Raw genomic sequence first — 17359 nt, 5'->3', positions numbered from 1 at the left:
GGCACATGCTGCTAATCGTTTGCCCAGACAATTCTGTTGTGGGAGAACAGATGCAATATTAGATTTACGGTGACAAAAAAAGACGCACACATCGCCTATGTTTTGAAAACTAAGAAGTTAAACTTTTTTCAGTGCAAGCAGCAGTCATATTAAGACTTGCCATCATACTTATTGACAGCGACCAAGTCAACACTGGTGTCAAGGCAATGGTCTGATGAACCTGAATGCTTTTGGCAGCAGCTCACTGCGCAGCTCCTCTGTTGACTGAATAAATAGCCTTGGTGTGTGGACTCAAAAATAAAATTGGCATATTTCACCAAATCTGGATGTCGCCTGATGAAGCTAATTGTAATTACTGGCGAAACGTCACGGTACTCAGACTGTAAATGTTGTGGCTTGGCTCTCCAACACACCGGTGTGCTGTACTAGTATACTACACTATACACTACACTATACACTGCACTATACACTACATTATACACTACTATACACTACACTATGCACTATACTACTATGCATTACATTATACACTACTATGCAATACACTATACACTACACTAGACACTACACTATACACTACACTATACACTACTATACACTACACTATACACTACACTATACACTACTCTATACACTACACTATACACTACACTATACACTACTATACACTACACTATACACTACTATACACTACAATATACACTACACTATACACTACACTATACACTACTACACACTACACACTAGTGCTGTACTATACACGAATTGGCCACGTTCTGTTTACGTGACCACCCTTACTGGTTGGCTGTGTCGGGTGGTGGCGGGTTTAACGACACATTTGTATATTTACGCGTTCTAACCCCCAAAAACACCTCTGTTGTGGATGATATTGGTCGTGAAAGCCTCCTAAGCGTTAATTCAACTACATTCTTATTATTTGGTTCTTTCGGTAAAGTCACGTAGATAGAAAAAAAAATAAAGTGAAGAAAAAAAACTTTAATAGTTTCTATCTACGTGACTTTACCGAAAGAAACAAAAGAATGTGAATGTTTCTGCGGTCACAAAAGTTTCGAGTCAAAGGTTTACATTCTGTGTATATAATTGCAACGGACTGTTCTGTTCTGCAGGTAAATTGCCCGGCTGCGTTGAGGGCTCCGACAACATTGCCCAGAATGCAGCTTGAGCGCTGCTCTGCTCAGAGTGACCTCAGCACGCGGCTCGTGGCTGTTGGGGAAGCTGCCGCCGGGGACTGCCGGTGCGAGGGAATTCACGCGCGATACTCAGGCCGTCCACGAGGCGGCAGCCACGTAGCCCTGCGTCGGGATTCCCTCGTTCAGTTTCAGTTCCATTAATTTGGTGTATAGCCCCCTGTGAGCCATTCGGCTCTTGAATCGGGTGCAACCGCAACAAACTAAAAAAACAAAAACACGAACGAGAAAAACATCTTAAAGTGACTTTGTGTGACTGTGCAAACAGAAAATCCAGGAAAAAAAAACATCAAAATTTTCCTTGAAAAAACACCGTACACCAACGCTGTGTGCAAAAATCCCAGTGGGATGCAAGTCACACTCGTCAAAATAAAGATCCCCCCCCTGTACAGCCTTATAGGGATGTTGGAGAAAATGCCCTTAGCTATAGCCGCATTGTTAACATACATTTCAATTGGCCTCACTTCTCAAAAAAATGTTGATCAGTGCCCATCTCTGTCACCAGCCCTGAGCTCGTGATGGAAATTCAACATTCACATTGTGTGAACAAGTCTGCCCGTAGGACAGACATTTAAAATTAATTTGGTTGAATGCAGATCTTGTACAGACAATATAACGTAGTGCCTTCTTACTCTGCCAATTATTTAACACAACATAGATAACTTTTTCGGTTTATTTTTTTGGGCAATTATTTTTTTCTTTTCATTTGTATGGGCTTCAGAGTTCTACTGTCAACAACTTGTTTCTTGTGATTTTCTGTTTGTACTGGGGAATTTGTCATTTTATAGGAGCATTTAATTGGAAGTTACACTGGTACACACAGGCACATTGCGGGTTGATAGAGAGGAGCCTGTATCGGTTCAGATGTCACTCGCCACTGACGTTAAGCCGTCGCTGGGAATCGAGCTCATGTCCTCTGGAGTCGTAGCCACAGCTCTACTCAAAGCAGTGTAGTATACAGAAATCAACATTGTCACAATTCTAAATGAACTAATTGAGAGAAATGCAACACGACAGAGAAACACCACACCGATATATCGGTGTTTTGTTGCCAGATTAAAGGGTAAAAAAACAACTATCATATTTTGTTACTGGCAAATGAGGTTTCCAATGGTGTAAACACCACGCTGTTTAATTTAAAATTGTTAAATATTGCCCTTTCGAATTCAAATCGTCACACAAGTGTCTGACCCCTCCCCCCCTCCTCCCCCTGGGTGTGTGACGTCATTGAAGTTTTGCCCGGCGGTGACGGCGCTGGGACGCGGCTCCCGAGGCGGCTTCAGACTCCGCCGAGAGGCCGTGTGCCCGCACGGCCGACGCGGGCCCATGCTCTTGACGACGATGCCTACGCAGCCGGGAAGGCAGCAAAAGCGGCAGCAGCCGTGTGCCGGCTCCGGCCGTGCTCACCCCGCTCGAGAATGAGATCATCTTCAACGTGCTGGGCCGCAGGTGTCCGGTGAGTTGGTGATTAGGCCGGAGGCTTTACCCCTCTTTCCTAGCCCCTGCCGGCCGGCCGCCCTGGGACGAGCCCCGGCCGGGGGCAGCGCCGGTCCGTGCTTTGATGTAGCGTGGTTTGATTTGAACGATTTTAACTGAAAGGGGGCTTGTGTATTTAGTAATTGTTATTCTTTACATTCAGCGTTGGTTGTGTGTCATTAAAAACGTCCACTGGTTCTCTTTGCTAAGTATATATCAAATGTGAATACTAATTGTCTAACTCAGTGGTTCTTAACCTGGGTTCGATCGAACCCCAGGGGTTCGGTGAGTCGATCTCAGGGGTTCGGCAGAGCCCCCGCCACGGAGGTCCGGACACACTTGAATTATTGTGTAAATTTGTGATGACACACACGGCCCGCTTGGCCATCACTGGCTGCAGATGATCATGCTACACTGCTTGGCCAATCAGCGCTGCGGGGAATTTAGTGCGTACTCAGTAGTCAACGTGTGACTGTTGTCGTACGTCGTGTGATTTCTTTAATATTTTATCCATACTAACTATGTCGGGCAAAAGAAGAAAGTGGTCGGACGAATATGTACAACATGGATTCTCATGTATCACGGAACGTGATGGGAGTGAGCGTCCTATCTGCATGATTTGCAACGCCAAGTTGAGCAACTCTAGTCTTGCACCGGCAAAACTAAAGGAACACTTCTTGAAGCTGCATGGAGACGGGGGAATACAAGAACACAACACTTGCTGAATTCAGGGTGAAGAGAGCCAGATTCGATGAAAGGGCCACTCTGCCTGCTCTTGGATTTGTACCTGTTAACAAACCGATCCTGACAGCATCGTACGAAGTTGCTTACCTGATCGCAAAGCAGGGCAAGCCACACACCATTGGTGAAACACTTGTGAAACCAGCTGCATTAAAGATGGCGAATCTGATACTCGGAACAGCGGCCGAAGGTAAATTATCCCAAATTCCCCTTTCAAATGACACCGTCAGTGACAGAATAGAAGACATGAGTAAAGACATCTTGGCTCAAGTAGTCGCGGATCTGATTTCAAGCCCGGCAAAATTCAGCCTTCAACTCGACGAAACCACAGACGTTTCTGATCTAAGCCAGCTTGCTGTTTTTGTACGCTATGTGAAAGACGACATGATAAAAGAAGAGTTTTTATTTTGTAAGCCTCTTACAACAACAACGAAGGCAGCCGATGTGAAGAAGCTTGTGGATGACTTCTTCAGAGACAACAATCTTTCATGGGATATGGTTTCTGCAGTTTGTACGGACGGAGCTCCAGTCATGCTGGGAAGAAAGTCTGGTTTTGGTGCGCTAGTAAAGGCCGATGCACCACACATCATTGTGACGCATTGTATTCTGCACAGGCATGCGTTGGCAACAAAAACCTTACCTCCAAAAATGGCAGAAGTATTAAAAACTGTGGTGGAATGTGTGAACTATGTGCGAAAAAGTGCTCTGAGGCACCGCATCTTCAGTGAGCTGTGTAAAGAAATGGGCTCTGAATTTGAGGTACTTCTGCTCCATTCTAATATTCGGTGGTTATCCCGGGGACAGGTGCTGAATCGTGTTTTTGCCATGCGTGTGGAATTAGCCCTGTTTTTGCAAGAGCACCAACACTGCCATACAGATTGCTTCAAAAACCCTGAGTTCATTCTCATTTTAGCGTACATGGCTGATATATTCGCAGCTCTCAATCATCTCAATCAGCAGATGCAGGGTGGTGGAGTCAATATCATGGAAGCGGAAGAACACCTGAAGGCTTTTCAAAAAAAGCTACCGTTATGGAAACGACGAACAGAGAACAATAACTTCGCAAACTTCCCGCTTCTGGACGACTGTGCAAGTAAGATCGAAGATGTGTCTGGAATCGGAGATATTTCTGTATCCACGGAACTGAAGCAAACAATTGCCACGCACTTAGATGAGCTTGCAAAGTCTCTCGACAGATATTTCCCTACAAGAGAGTCATATCCAGCATGGGTGAGACAGCCGTTCACGTTTGCTGTTGAAACAGCAGATGTCAATGATGAATTCCTCGACGAAATCATTGAAATTCAGCAGAGCCAGGTTCAACAGCAACTCTTCAGAACAACAACGCTCTCAACGTTTTGGTGTCGACAAATGAACAAGTATCCAGTTATTGCTAAGAAAGCCCTGGATTTTTTTATACCATTTGTTACAACATATCTTTGTGAGCAATCCTTTTCGAGGATGCTGGACATAAAAACGAAGAAAAGGAACAGACTTTGCTGTGAAAATGACATGAGAGTGGCACTTGCCAAGGTGAAGCCACGCATATCTGAACTGATCTCTCAAAGGCAACAGCAGAAGTCACATTGATTTCCAGGTATGTAATTTGTTGTGAGTTTATGCATTGTGTTGGTTTTATTCTTTGAACAAGGTAATGTTCATGCACGGCTCATTTTGTGTACCAGTAAAAAACATATCTATGTCTTGAATTTGAAAAAAATCACATTTTATTTTTCACTAAAGAGGGGTTCGGTGAATGCGCATATGAAACTGGTGGGGTTCGGTACCTCCAACAAGGTTAAGAACCACTGGTCTAACTATACATTTTCTCTGTGATAAGTCTGTTTTTGGTACTGCAACATTGTCATGCTTGTTGTTAAAGATACTATGTAGTTTTTTTTTTATTCCTGATGTAACTTTGCTTAGCTTGAGACTGTCAATATTTAAATGTGAGGCATAGTTGCTTTGCATGCAAATAACCACGCTACAAAGTTGTTGTAAAATACCAGCCACATAATCTTTATTCCAATATACAGTGAACAGGTTTGTTTATATCGGTGTTGACTCATTTGTTGTTGATCAGATGAGCCGTATGCCTGAACAGTAACTAAAATAACACTTTATGCTTGAAATTAAACTCGCCTAGAGGCACCATATAATGCATGTGTCAGAAGGAACTGGATGAACTTTTAAACACAGCAATACATATATATTTTTTTCTATAGTATTGTGATAATGTAAGCAAGTCGCATTCTTACGATTAAATGTCAAGATGAAAATACGGTGGGACAGGTAAAGGCTGTTATGTAATGATAGGATAAACGTGTACAGCCCTAATTTAATACACTGCTGGACGAGGGCCTTCTGACACTGCGGGTCACCGAGTTTTTGTTTAACCTTGCACCTTGCTGCTCAGTGTCGGCTGGTGGAAGCATGGAGCAAAGATGGAAGAGCATAGACATTACAACATTGGGTTTTTGCCAAAACTGCTAACTGCTGCCCACCCTGTCGTCGTTACTGCAGCCTATAACAACATGTGAGGGGGGTTGACTATTGTGATACTTTCTCTCTAAGTTATTGTCATTCACATCAAGGACTCCTGCATGCAACCAGATTTTCATAATTCTCTACGCTGCCTGTAACAAAAAAAACATTAATGTCATTACAAAATGACCGATACTCTAGACAGTTAACCTAATAGCAATTGTTTGTACGGCTTTAATTTTACATAATTTCTCGAGCACCATTCTACCAGCCTTTCCCTGAGTATTATACAGCTACATTCGAGTGTATACAATGTATTGCGTTTTTTAGTTATTACCGAGCCTTTTCAGTTTGTAATACCTGTGTAGTGGATTCAACTGAGTCGCAGATATTCTTCGTGGAGGCAACATATTTATTAACACCAACACATAACACAAGGGGTTACTGTCCCTTTACCAGATAACCTATGGTGGTGGACCACCAGGCTAACTACGCTAGTTACCGGGAGTAGCTACAACGGACAGGACCCTCCATAGCTGGGGTCCTCGTCCACGTGTTGGTGACTTCTTCTTGGACGTAGATCTTCAGATGACGGTAGCAACGCTGAACCTCGGTCCCTGTGCGGACCCAGTTTATATGCTGCTGGGTCGCGGCTGGCCAAGACCACCTTCGAGAAACCTCTTGTTGTTTCTCGGCCCTTCCCTAGGAGCTTACCCTGACACGTGACCACCCCCAAGCCCCCTCCTGAGGCCCCTGTGTAGATCTTACCCGCCACGTGCCTTCCGGGGTCAACCAGAGTGCCATGGCCGAGGGTAACCTCATCCCATGGCTGACACTCCCACACTCCCTCCTGTAGGAGTCAGCACTGCGCGCCACGTGTGGTGCTACTGCGCTATTCCAGCGCTCACCTAGCCCCCCTAGGGCTGGTACTACACCCACCTACGGGGTGTTCGCGATGACGATGCATCACACGCCGTGCCCCCCTAGGGCTGGTACTACACCCACCTACGGGGTGTTCGCGATGACGATGCATCGCACGCCGTGCCTCGCTAGGGCCGGCACCACACAGTGACATCCGTGATGTTACTACGCCTGTAATAAAATAAATATATGGTGTAGAAATGTTTTGCTCCTTTGCAAAATCTCATGCAAATACATTGTTAAGTCAGTTTAGGTGCATTATATAGTAACGACAATGATAATACATGTACCCTAATACACTCAAAAGTATATTATTCAAGTTATAGCAAACAGGTCCTTGCAGGGTGGGCTGGTAGGAACATTGGAATTTTTTGTTACACCCAACAGCACGAGATTTCACTTCGTTAAAGTATTGAAAGGGGACGGACGGACACATTAATCTATTGCAGGCTGGTACACTCAGTTTACAACTTCGTTCCTACCAGTATAACACTTCATTTATCTAAACAAGTCTCACCGAGTCTCAAGATCTCAAGAAGACATTTTATATTCTTAGTTTTTTCGGTAAAGTCACGTTGAAGAGAAACAACAGAATAACAAAATATATATAAAACAATAAAAAATTCTCACGACGTTTCGACCATAACTCAAACGGTCATCATCAGGTGTGTCGGTTTGCATAAATTTATTTTTAAAACGGCATATTTATTTATTTAAAAAAAAAAGTTTGCGTCACGCGCAGCGATTGGCAGTTTGCCCAGGACTAGTCCATCTATTTTTTTTTTTAAAAGAGGAGGGGGGAGACGAAATTTTTTTTTTATGCTGTCTGAAAGCCACTGTAAGCGTGAACAATCAATCAAGAACTGAAATGATTTATCAAATCTTTCCAATGATTGCTAAGATAGAATCCATCTTCTCGGTTGAAATTGTCTCTGTGCTTGTATATGTGGATAGCCTCATGAACGAATCTCTCATGGAAGCCAGATGGCTTACAAAGAACCTCCGTCTTGGAAAAGTCAATGGCATGTGAGCCTACTGAATTAGAACAATGATCTGCTACGGCCGAGGTGTTGGTCCTACCGTGTTTAAGGTCTGCTTTATGTTCACGAATGCGGTCCGAGATATGGCGTTTGGTTTCTCCAATGTAACTACTACCACAGAGGCAACTTAGTTTGTAGACACCAGGGTATTGTATGTCCGGAATCACATCTTTTACAGACGGAACCAGATCACGGATTTTATGTAATGTGTTGAAACGGACCTGGATCTTGTGTTTATTCAAGATTTTGGAGATCTTTTTTTTTGTGATCCCAGCAATGTAGGGTAAAGTGATGGTTTTGAAAGGCTCCTCAAGAGGGTTCTTCTTCATGGTTTGAGTGATAGCTTTGCGGATTGTATAGTCGGAGTAACCATTAGCCCTAAGAGCTTGGTGTACGTGCTTGAGTTCACTGCTTATGTGTTCCTGGTCGGATATGCATTGGGCTCAATGATACAGAGTCTTGATGAGAGAATTCTTCTGTGATGGATGGTGGTGGGAATCCGGTTTCAGATAAGCATCCGTATGGGTAGCTTTCCTGTAGACAGAGTGGCTCATTGAACCATCAGGTCTCTTTTTAATTAGGACATCCAAAAAAGGTATCTTGCCATCTATTTCGACTTCCATGGTAAATCTGATGGCTGGGTGTATGGAATTGATGTGGTCGAAGAATTGGTCTAGAGCAGGCCGGCCATGTGGCCAGATGACAAAAGTGTCATCCACGTACCTCTTCCATAAGGTTGGGCGCAGAGTGGCAGTCTGGATGGCAGCCACATGGCCGGCCTGCTCTAGACTAATTCTTCGACCACATCAATTCCATACACCCAGCCATCAGATTTACCATGGAAGTCGAAATAGATGGCAAGATACCTTTTTTGGATGTCCTAATTAAAAAGAGACCTGATGGTTCAATGAGCCACTTTGTCTACAGGAAAGCTACCCATACGGATGCTTATCTGAAACCGGATTCCCACCACCATCCATCACAGAAGAATTCTCTCATCAAGACTCTGTATCATAGAGCCCAATGCATATCCGACCAGGAACACATAAGCAGTGAACTCAAGCACGTACACCAAGCTCTTAGGGCTAATGGTTACTCCGACTATACAATCCGCAAAGCTATCATTCAAACCATGAAGAAGAACCCTCTTGAGGAGCCTTTCAAAACCATCACTTTACCCTACATTGCTGGGATCACAAAAAAAAAGATCTCCAAAATCTTGAATAAACACAAGATCCAGGTCCGTTTCAACACATTACATAAAATCCGTGATCTGGTTCCGTCTGTAAAAGATGTGATTCCGGACATACAATACCCTGGTGTCTACAAACGAAGTTGCCTCTGTGGTAGTAGTTACATTGGAGAAACCAAACGCCATATCTCGGACCGCATTCGTGAACATAAAGCAGACCTTAAACACGGTAGGACCAACACCTCGGCCGTAGCAGATCATTGTTCTAATTCAGTAGGCTCACATGCCATTGACTTTTCCAAGACGGAGGTTCTTTGTAAGCCATCTGGCTTCCATGAGAGATTCGTTCATGAGGCTATCCACATATACAAGCACAGAGACAATTTCAACCGAGAAGATGGATTCTATCTTAGCAATCATTGGAAAGATTTGATAAATCATTTCAGTTCTTGATTGATTGTTCACGCTTACAGTGGCTTTCAGACAGCATACATAAAAAAAAAAATTTCGTCTCCCCCCTCCTCTTTTCAAAAAAAATAGATGGACTAGTCCTGGGCAAACTGCCAATCGCTGCACGTGACGCAAACTTTTTTTTTATAAATAAATAAATATGCCGTTTTAAAAATAAATTTATGCAAACCGACACACCTGATGATGACCGTTTGAGTTATGGTCGAAACGTCGTGAGAATTTTTTATTGTTTTATATATATTTTGTTATTCTGTTGTTTCTCTTCAACGTGACTTTACCGAAAAAAACTAAGAATATGAATTACTGCAGTCACGAAAGCTTTAAATCAAAATTTAATCGCCTCTACGGGGAGGGTTTTCACATAACTTTAAGATCCTTCAACAAACTCCGGGATAAGAAAGCTCAGCTGATCGAGTCTCTCACCTTCCTGAAGAGATGCCGCGACTCTGGGGTAATACCAATCGCATTTACACTGACCTCTGCTGCTGTAACTTCTTCTAATGCGAAACGAATTCTTTTCAAAACTAGCTTAGCTCTTATCTCAGAAAAAATCAGACTTATACGCACACAACTAGATCAGTTAGACAAGACACTCTACAAATCACACTTATCATTGACGGCAATAATGTCCACATCGGATTGGGAACATGTAGACAATATGACTGCCTCTTCAGCTGCTACTATGTCGACCAAATGTAAGGAAAACCTAGTTTCCAAATTTAACCTCCTCTTCAACAAAAGACCGGACCCACACACCAAAAAGTTAGACGTTAATAAAGTCGTAATTAATCGCAGTAACAGTTCTATTTCCGATGGTCTGAAATCCGTTTTAGCTAAAGGTCTAAACTTTGCAGTCACACCTAAACACATACCAGTTAATGATATAATTGCCCAAGTAGACGTTGCTCTCAGGGGCCTGGGTCACATCGCTGCAGACGTAGCAAGATCTGAAATCGCTGCAACCCTCAAAAACGCTAAGATGCCAGCTAGCAACCTCAGCAAAGATGAGCGTTTTGAATTATATAAATTAAAAAAGAGGAATGATATTGTAGTTCTCTCAGCTGACAAAGGCAATGCTACTGTCATCATGGATAAAATAGAATACAACAACAAAATTAAAGAATTACTCGACGATGGTAGTTATACAAAAATAAAAAGAGATCCCACCAACAGCCTCGTCACACAAACCAACAAAATAATTTCTGATTCAACCGCATTAATTGATCAATCTAAACAGTTTTCGTTGAAACCTTCTGCTGCCAGGCCACCAAGATTATACGGCTTACCAAAAATACATAAAGTTGATACACCTCTTCGTCCCATAGTCTCTACTATCAGCTCCCCCACCTACAAACTAGCTCGTTTTTTGTCTGAAATCCTGCGTCCTTTCACTGGAAAGACCACCTCTGCGGTACAAAATTCTACTCACCTGGTATCAACAATCAAGGGTATTTCCCTGTCCCCAGACGACCTGCTTGTCAGTTTTGATGTAGTTTCCTTATTCACCAAGGTTCCTGTACCTGACACCATTGCAATCATTGAAGACTTGGTTCATCAAGGACTAAACACTGAGGTACCCCCCCTGGTGAGACACTGTTTAACCAATACATACTTCACTTGGAATGGAACTTTCTACAAACAAACTGAGGGCACCCCAATGGGCTCCCCCCTTTCGCCAGTTATAGCTAACATTTTCATGGAGAAATTTGAGACTGACGCCATCCAGACTGCCACTCTGCGCCCAACCTTATGGAAGAGGTACGTGGATGACACTTTTGTCATCTGGCCACATGGCCGGCCTGCTCTAGACCAATTCTTCGACCACATCAATTCCATACACCCAGCCATCAGATTTACCATGGAAGTCGAAATAGATGGCAAGATACCTTTTTTGGATGTCCTAATTAAAAAGAGACCTGATGGTTCAATGAGCCACTCTGTCTACAGGAAAGCTACCCATACGGATGCTTATCTGAAACCGGATTCCCACCACCATCCATCACAGAAGAATTCTCTCATCAAGACTCTGTATCATAGAGCCCAATACATATCCGACCAGGAACACATAAGCAGTGAACTCAAGCACGTACACCAAGCTCTTAGGGCTAATGGTTACTCCGACTATACAATCCGCAAAGCTATCACTCAAACCATGAAGAAGAACCCTCTTGAGGAGCCTTTCAAAACCATCACTTTACCCTACATTGCTGGGATCACAAAAAAGATCTCCAAAATCTTGAATAAACACAAGATCCAGGTCCGTTTCAACACATTACATAAAATCCGTGATCTGGTTCCGTCTGTAAAAGATGTGATTCCGGACATACAATACCCTGGTGTCTACAAACTAAGTTGCCTCTGTGGTAGTAGTTACATTGGAGAAACCAAACGCCATATCTCGGACCGCATTCGTGAACATAAAGCAGACCTTAAACACGGTAGGACCAACACCTCGGCCGTAGCAGATCATTGTTCTAATTCAGTAGGCTCACATGCCATTGACTTTTCCAAGACGGAGGTTCTTTGTAAGCCATCTGGCTTCCATGAGAGATTCGTTCATGAGGCTATCCACATATACAAGCACAGAGACAATTTCAACCGAGAAGATGGATTCTATCTTAGCAATCATTGGAAAGATTTGATAAATCATTTCAGTTCTTGATTGATTGTTCATGCTTACAGTGGCTTTCAGACAGCATACATAAAAAAAAATTTCGTCTCCCCCCTCCTCTTTTCAAAAAAAAATAGATGGACTAGTCCTGGGCAAACTGCCGTTTTAAAAATAAATTTATGCAAACCGACACACCTGATGATGACCGTTTGAGTTATGGTCGAAACGTCGTCAGAATTTTTTATTGTTTTATATATATTTTGTTATTCTGTTGTTTCTCTTCAACGTGACTTTACCGAAAAAACTAAGAATATGAATTACTGCAGTCACGAAAGCTTTAAATCAAAATTTAAGACATTTTATGTTTGGCCATTTCCTCATCTTGTAGGTTTGTTTGTGAGAAGAAATCTGAGTACAGGGATAAACTTTGCCTATACCAGCAGGTAACACTTAAATACCCATACATAAAAGTAAACAAAATACTGGGTGTACACTGGGTTTTAAGTTCAGCTGGGTGTCTCACATATGATGATGATTGAATTATCCACCATGTTGGATTTTGGCATACATTGCTGTATTTCAATAGTGGTAACTTTTTATATTTAAAACGTATTATAAGTTAACGTAACTTTTCAATGAAATAGCATCAGAAGTTAGAACGTCCAATTGATATTTATTTTGTCTTGGAGACCCTTACATGTAAGAAAGGCATGAGGATTATCAGGGGCTTTAAATTGGAATTACAATGATTTTAAACTGTAGCAGTTTTAAATTAAAACATGAACAGGTTCAATCCAAGATGAACAACAGTACCAGGCGGCAATCCTTCCTACTTGGCATATCAAAGCCTTGCTGCTATCATCATGTTTATAATTTAGCATTAGAGCTGCAATTGACCTTTTCCAAATAAGAACAGGCATGGGTGTTCAGTAATGACGATACCTAATAATGGAGCATCCAGCCAGGGAGGAGGGTACTGTGTGATAGGTCACTCAATTCAAAATGGAAAGTCGTGACTTAATTTTCCAGTTGACGCTAGACTTAGTTTGTCATCCCCCTGGGATCAATGAAACAATCACACGAGTACCACTTGAGTGAACACTAAGTAGAGAGAGCGGCCTCTCTTAGTTGCATACACTTTCACCATTGAGCAACTTGCTTTGAACCCCCATTCACTTATTGTCAAATATTGCTTTTTGTCCGATAATAAGTTAACTTACCAATAGTAATAGGTTTTTACCCTTTTAGCTGGCACAAAAAATCTGACACCTTTATACAAGGGATCATGTTTGCAATAACCACAACACAAGCAGTCAAAAATGCAAACAAAAAGAAACAACTCTGATAATGATATTGGCACTGTCCTTGAATTTGATTGGTCCACAGCCGAGACGGCTTTTCTTATAGCCTAGTCTCCACTGGTGTTGGACCAGATGACACCATAAGGCGTACAACTCAAAAACAGCGCACCATCAGGGAGTATTGAGAACTCGGGGTAAGCCTTTACATCATGAGACCTTTGCCAGTAACAAGATATAGTAATAGGTTTTTACCCTTTTGGCTGGCACAAAAAGTGACACCTTTATTCAAGGCATCATGTTTGCAATGACCACAACACAAGCAGTCAAAATGCAAACAAAAAAGAGACAACTCTGATAATAATATTGGCACTGTCCTTGAATTTGATTGGTCCACAGCCGAGACGGCTTTTCTTAGAGCCTAGTCTCCACTGGTGTTGGACCAGATGACACCATAAGGCGTACAACTCAAAAACAGCGCACCATCAGAGTATTGAGAGCTCGGGGTAAGCCTTTACATCATGAGACCTCCTTTGCCAGTAACATGACATAGTAATAGGTTTTTACCCTTTTAGCTGGCACAAAAAACCTGGCACCTTTATACAATGTTTGCTGTTTCCGGTTGCCAAGAATTGAGACAATCATCCAAACGATTTTGTTTGGCCAATTTATTGCTGCATTGTGACTAATTGTGGATATGCAAAGATTTAATACAAACACACTGCTGAGGGCCTCGCCAAACTATTGCAATCGCTCATGGTCCCGTAACTCGCTCGTGGTCCCGTAACGTACAAATCCACCGAGCACCTGTACGCGAGCTGATTTAATCACTCCATCTCTGAACATCTCTAGGATGCTTTCCAATCCTTGACCATTGGCTGCCATCCCTTCACGTGTCTTGTGCACCTTGGTGATAGCATTACTTTCTAACAAATGGTAAAAAATACCAAATATACGAATAATTTTAGTTCTTGCTTGCAGTGCAGTATACTTTTGCATCACCTTTCCCCGTGTATGTGTGTGTGCGTTGTGTCCGTGTGCATCTGCAGAGCAAGGCGACGGCGGTGGTACAGGTCTTCTTTATAGAGTGAAGGGTTAGAGTTCACAGTTATAATTAGAGGTTGGAGTTTGCCATACGGGCAAGTGTGATACAGTTACGGTTTAGGAGTTAGAGTTACGGTTGTGTATTAGGGTTTGTGTATTAAGGGTTAGTGTTCGGTATGACGGGTTAGGGTTGCCTATCAGGTGTTCGGGTTATGCTTGAGTAATAGTATTTTGATGTTTGGGCGAGGGATATTGCTCAGGTTATTCGATTGCACACAGCGTTGGTGTACGGTGCTATTTCAGGAATATTTTGATATTTTTTCCTGTATTTTCTGTTTGCACAGTCACATAATCACTTTAAGATGTTTTCTTGTTCATGTTTTTTGTTTGTTGCGGTTGCACCCGATTCAAGAGCCGAATGGCTCACAGGGCTATACCAAATAAATGAACTATAAACTATGAACTATGATTGGTTGACCTATGAATAGAGTACCCGTTATGCTCCTGATTTCATCAGGTCTCAGAAGCTAAGCAGGGTCTAGCTTGGGGAGTGATTGGATGTCCTAGCATTGGGTGGCCACCACGTGCTATAAATGGTGTAATAGCCATTGTGAGCATTGGAGGGCAGTGTAGAAATATATTTTCTTTTGCAGTCTCCCCGACCTTCACCAACCCACACTGACCAGCGTTTTAAAGTATGGTTACATAACCCTCATCATCCATGAGGCATTGAGAGGCCTTTATCAGCCAGTGGATTAATACAAATGGGTTCTACATGAACATGGTTAAGTCTGACGATTATGTTCAATGGAATAGTGGATTGGAATAAACATGTGTGAGTGGGTCAGTGAATGAGTGAGTGAGCGGGTGCACAAGTGAGTGAGTTGGCAGTAAGCAAGTAAATGAAGGGGCTTGTAAATCAACATGCACAAGAGCGAGTGAACTGGTACTGTGAGTGGGAAATGGTAATCATTGAGAGGATGAGTGATTCGTTGAGTTGATAAATTTGATCCTTGTTCCAACCCCTCCAGGCCACCACCATCAAACAGACACAACACCGACACCATGGACAGACAACTTAAGTGGGCTGATATCTTGGAGCACTATGAGAGTAAGTTACATATACCTACATAAAATAGTTAGAATCAGAATATTTATATATTCTGGAGGATTCTGATGAGCTATAAACTTACTTTTCACAAATTACTACGAAATGCAGAGGAGAACTCCCTAATAATGACATTCAGTAGAACTGGCTTGGTGGGTAAGGGATTAGACACTGATCCAGCATGGCAGAGAATGTTGATTAAGCTCTGGGTTTCAGCAACCTATAATTATATTAGGGTCTCAAGTTTATGGAATGAATGATCTCAACATGCTCACAACAATATGACATGTAAAGTGTTAATGCCATGTGATGAATATTTCTCAATAGCAGGGCCTGTAGTGTGATAAGAGGTAACTAGAGGGATCTCAGAATGAGTTCTGTGAAATCTCCATGTGCTTCGTTCTCTAATCCATTACTCATCCTTTGAATGAAATGTCTGTGCTCCGTAGCCCGGAAGTCGCAGCTCCAAACGACTACGTGGGGGGACATTATGGACAGAGTTGACCCTTTCCCGAACCAAGGTGACAACAATGGCGACCAAAAGGTGTGTATGTGATCGGTGAGGGTCAAAGACACCGTCTCTACATGATAGCACACCATGCCACCACACGATCAAACTACAACATGACTACACATCACATCAAGCCATTTCTCCACACCACCTTTCCCATCATACCACCCCAACATCTAGTCAATAACCCATCATAGAACCTCACCATGTGTCTACACCATCACATGACACCATCTCTCCATAACATTCCAACACATCACATCTAAATACCACCACATCATCTCCTGACATCACCCCATCTTGCCACCATGTCATGCCATATTCCACTTGTGCATGCACATAAATTGGCCTTTTTTTCAGGCAGTGACGCGACCTCAGTCTGTGAGCTCATTGGAAGGTGCTATTCCAGTTGCCCACTATGAGCGCTGCTTTTAGATTTTTCTAGCTTATGGGCAGCTAGATCCTTACAATGGAACATTCTCTGGCACCTATTGCCCGTGATGAATGTTGATAACAATCGCCATTAAATTATCGCAGTTGATCAAGGCCTCAATGGGGTTCATGAGGTCTGTGGGGTCGATAGGTGTCTGTGGGAATATATGAGGGTGTAACATGTATCATTAGTTTGTAGGGTTTAGGTGAATTAGGGGTTAGGGCTACATTAATTCTGTGTTCAAAAGTACTGATTGGTAAAGGTTTGTTTTAACATCGGGTGATTGTGTATATGTATGTGTGTGCTCAGCATATTTGCATGAGTCAATATGCATGTTTGCGTCCATGCATAGGTGTGTGAGTATGCATTTGTGTATGGGTGGAAATGCATGTTTGATTGCGTGTGAGTATGATTTTGTGCATGTGTGTGCATGTCTGAATGTTCCTGTGCTTATCGTTGCGCATATGTACGAATAGAAGCAGCTCAAGTGTAGGCGCCCCAAGAACCAGAGGAGCATTCGGGAGGTGAATAACCTCGGCGAGGTGAAGCGTCTCGAGGAAGAGAAGCACCTTGCAGAGGAGAAGCACCTTGCAGAGGAGAAGCACCTTGCAGAGGAGAAGCACCTTGCAGAGGAGAAGCACCTTGCAGAGGAGAAGCAGCTTGCAGAGGAGAAGCGGCTTGCAGAGGAGCGGCTCGAGGAAGTGAAGCGCTTAGTGGAAAAGCACCTCAAAGATGTGAACCACCTCATGGAGAAGCGCCTCGATCAGTTAAAGCATTTCATGGAAGTGAAACGTCTCGAGGAGGAGAAGCGCATCACCAAA

At 42.8% G+C, this 17359-nt stretch overlaps 1 long non-coding RNA gene across 1 annotated transcript; it reads left to right on the top strand.

The window, feature by feature from the left end:
* Positions 1–15176: 15176 nt before the first annotated feature.
* On the top strand, positions 15177–17113 carry LOC142920793 (uncharacterized). The gene is made up of 3 exons (XR_012939037.1): positions 15177–15597; positions 16044–16138; positions 17015–17113. It is a non-coding gene; the product is annotated as an uncharacterized LOC142920793 (long non-coding RNA).
* The last annotated feature ends 246 nt before the right edge of the window (positions 17114–17359 follow it).

This window comes from Petromyzon marinus, unplaced genomic scaffold, assembly GCF_048934315.1.
Source record: "Petromyzon marinus isolate PM22_M1 ecotype Great Lakes invasive population unplaced genomic scaffold, UKy_Petmar_22M1.pri1.0 PM_G_Scaffold_76, whole genome shotgun sequence".
Lineage (NCBI taxonomy): Eukaryota > Metazoa > Chordata > Hyperoartia > Petromyzontiformes > Petromyzontidae > Petromyzon > Petromyzon marinus.
Note: the sequence above shows the minus strand (reverse complement) of the source record. Positions and strands in the feature narration are given on the sequence as shown.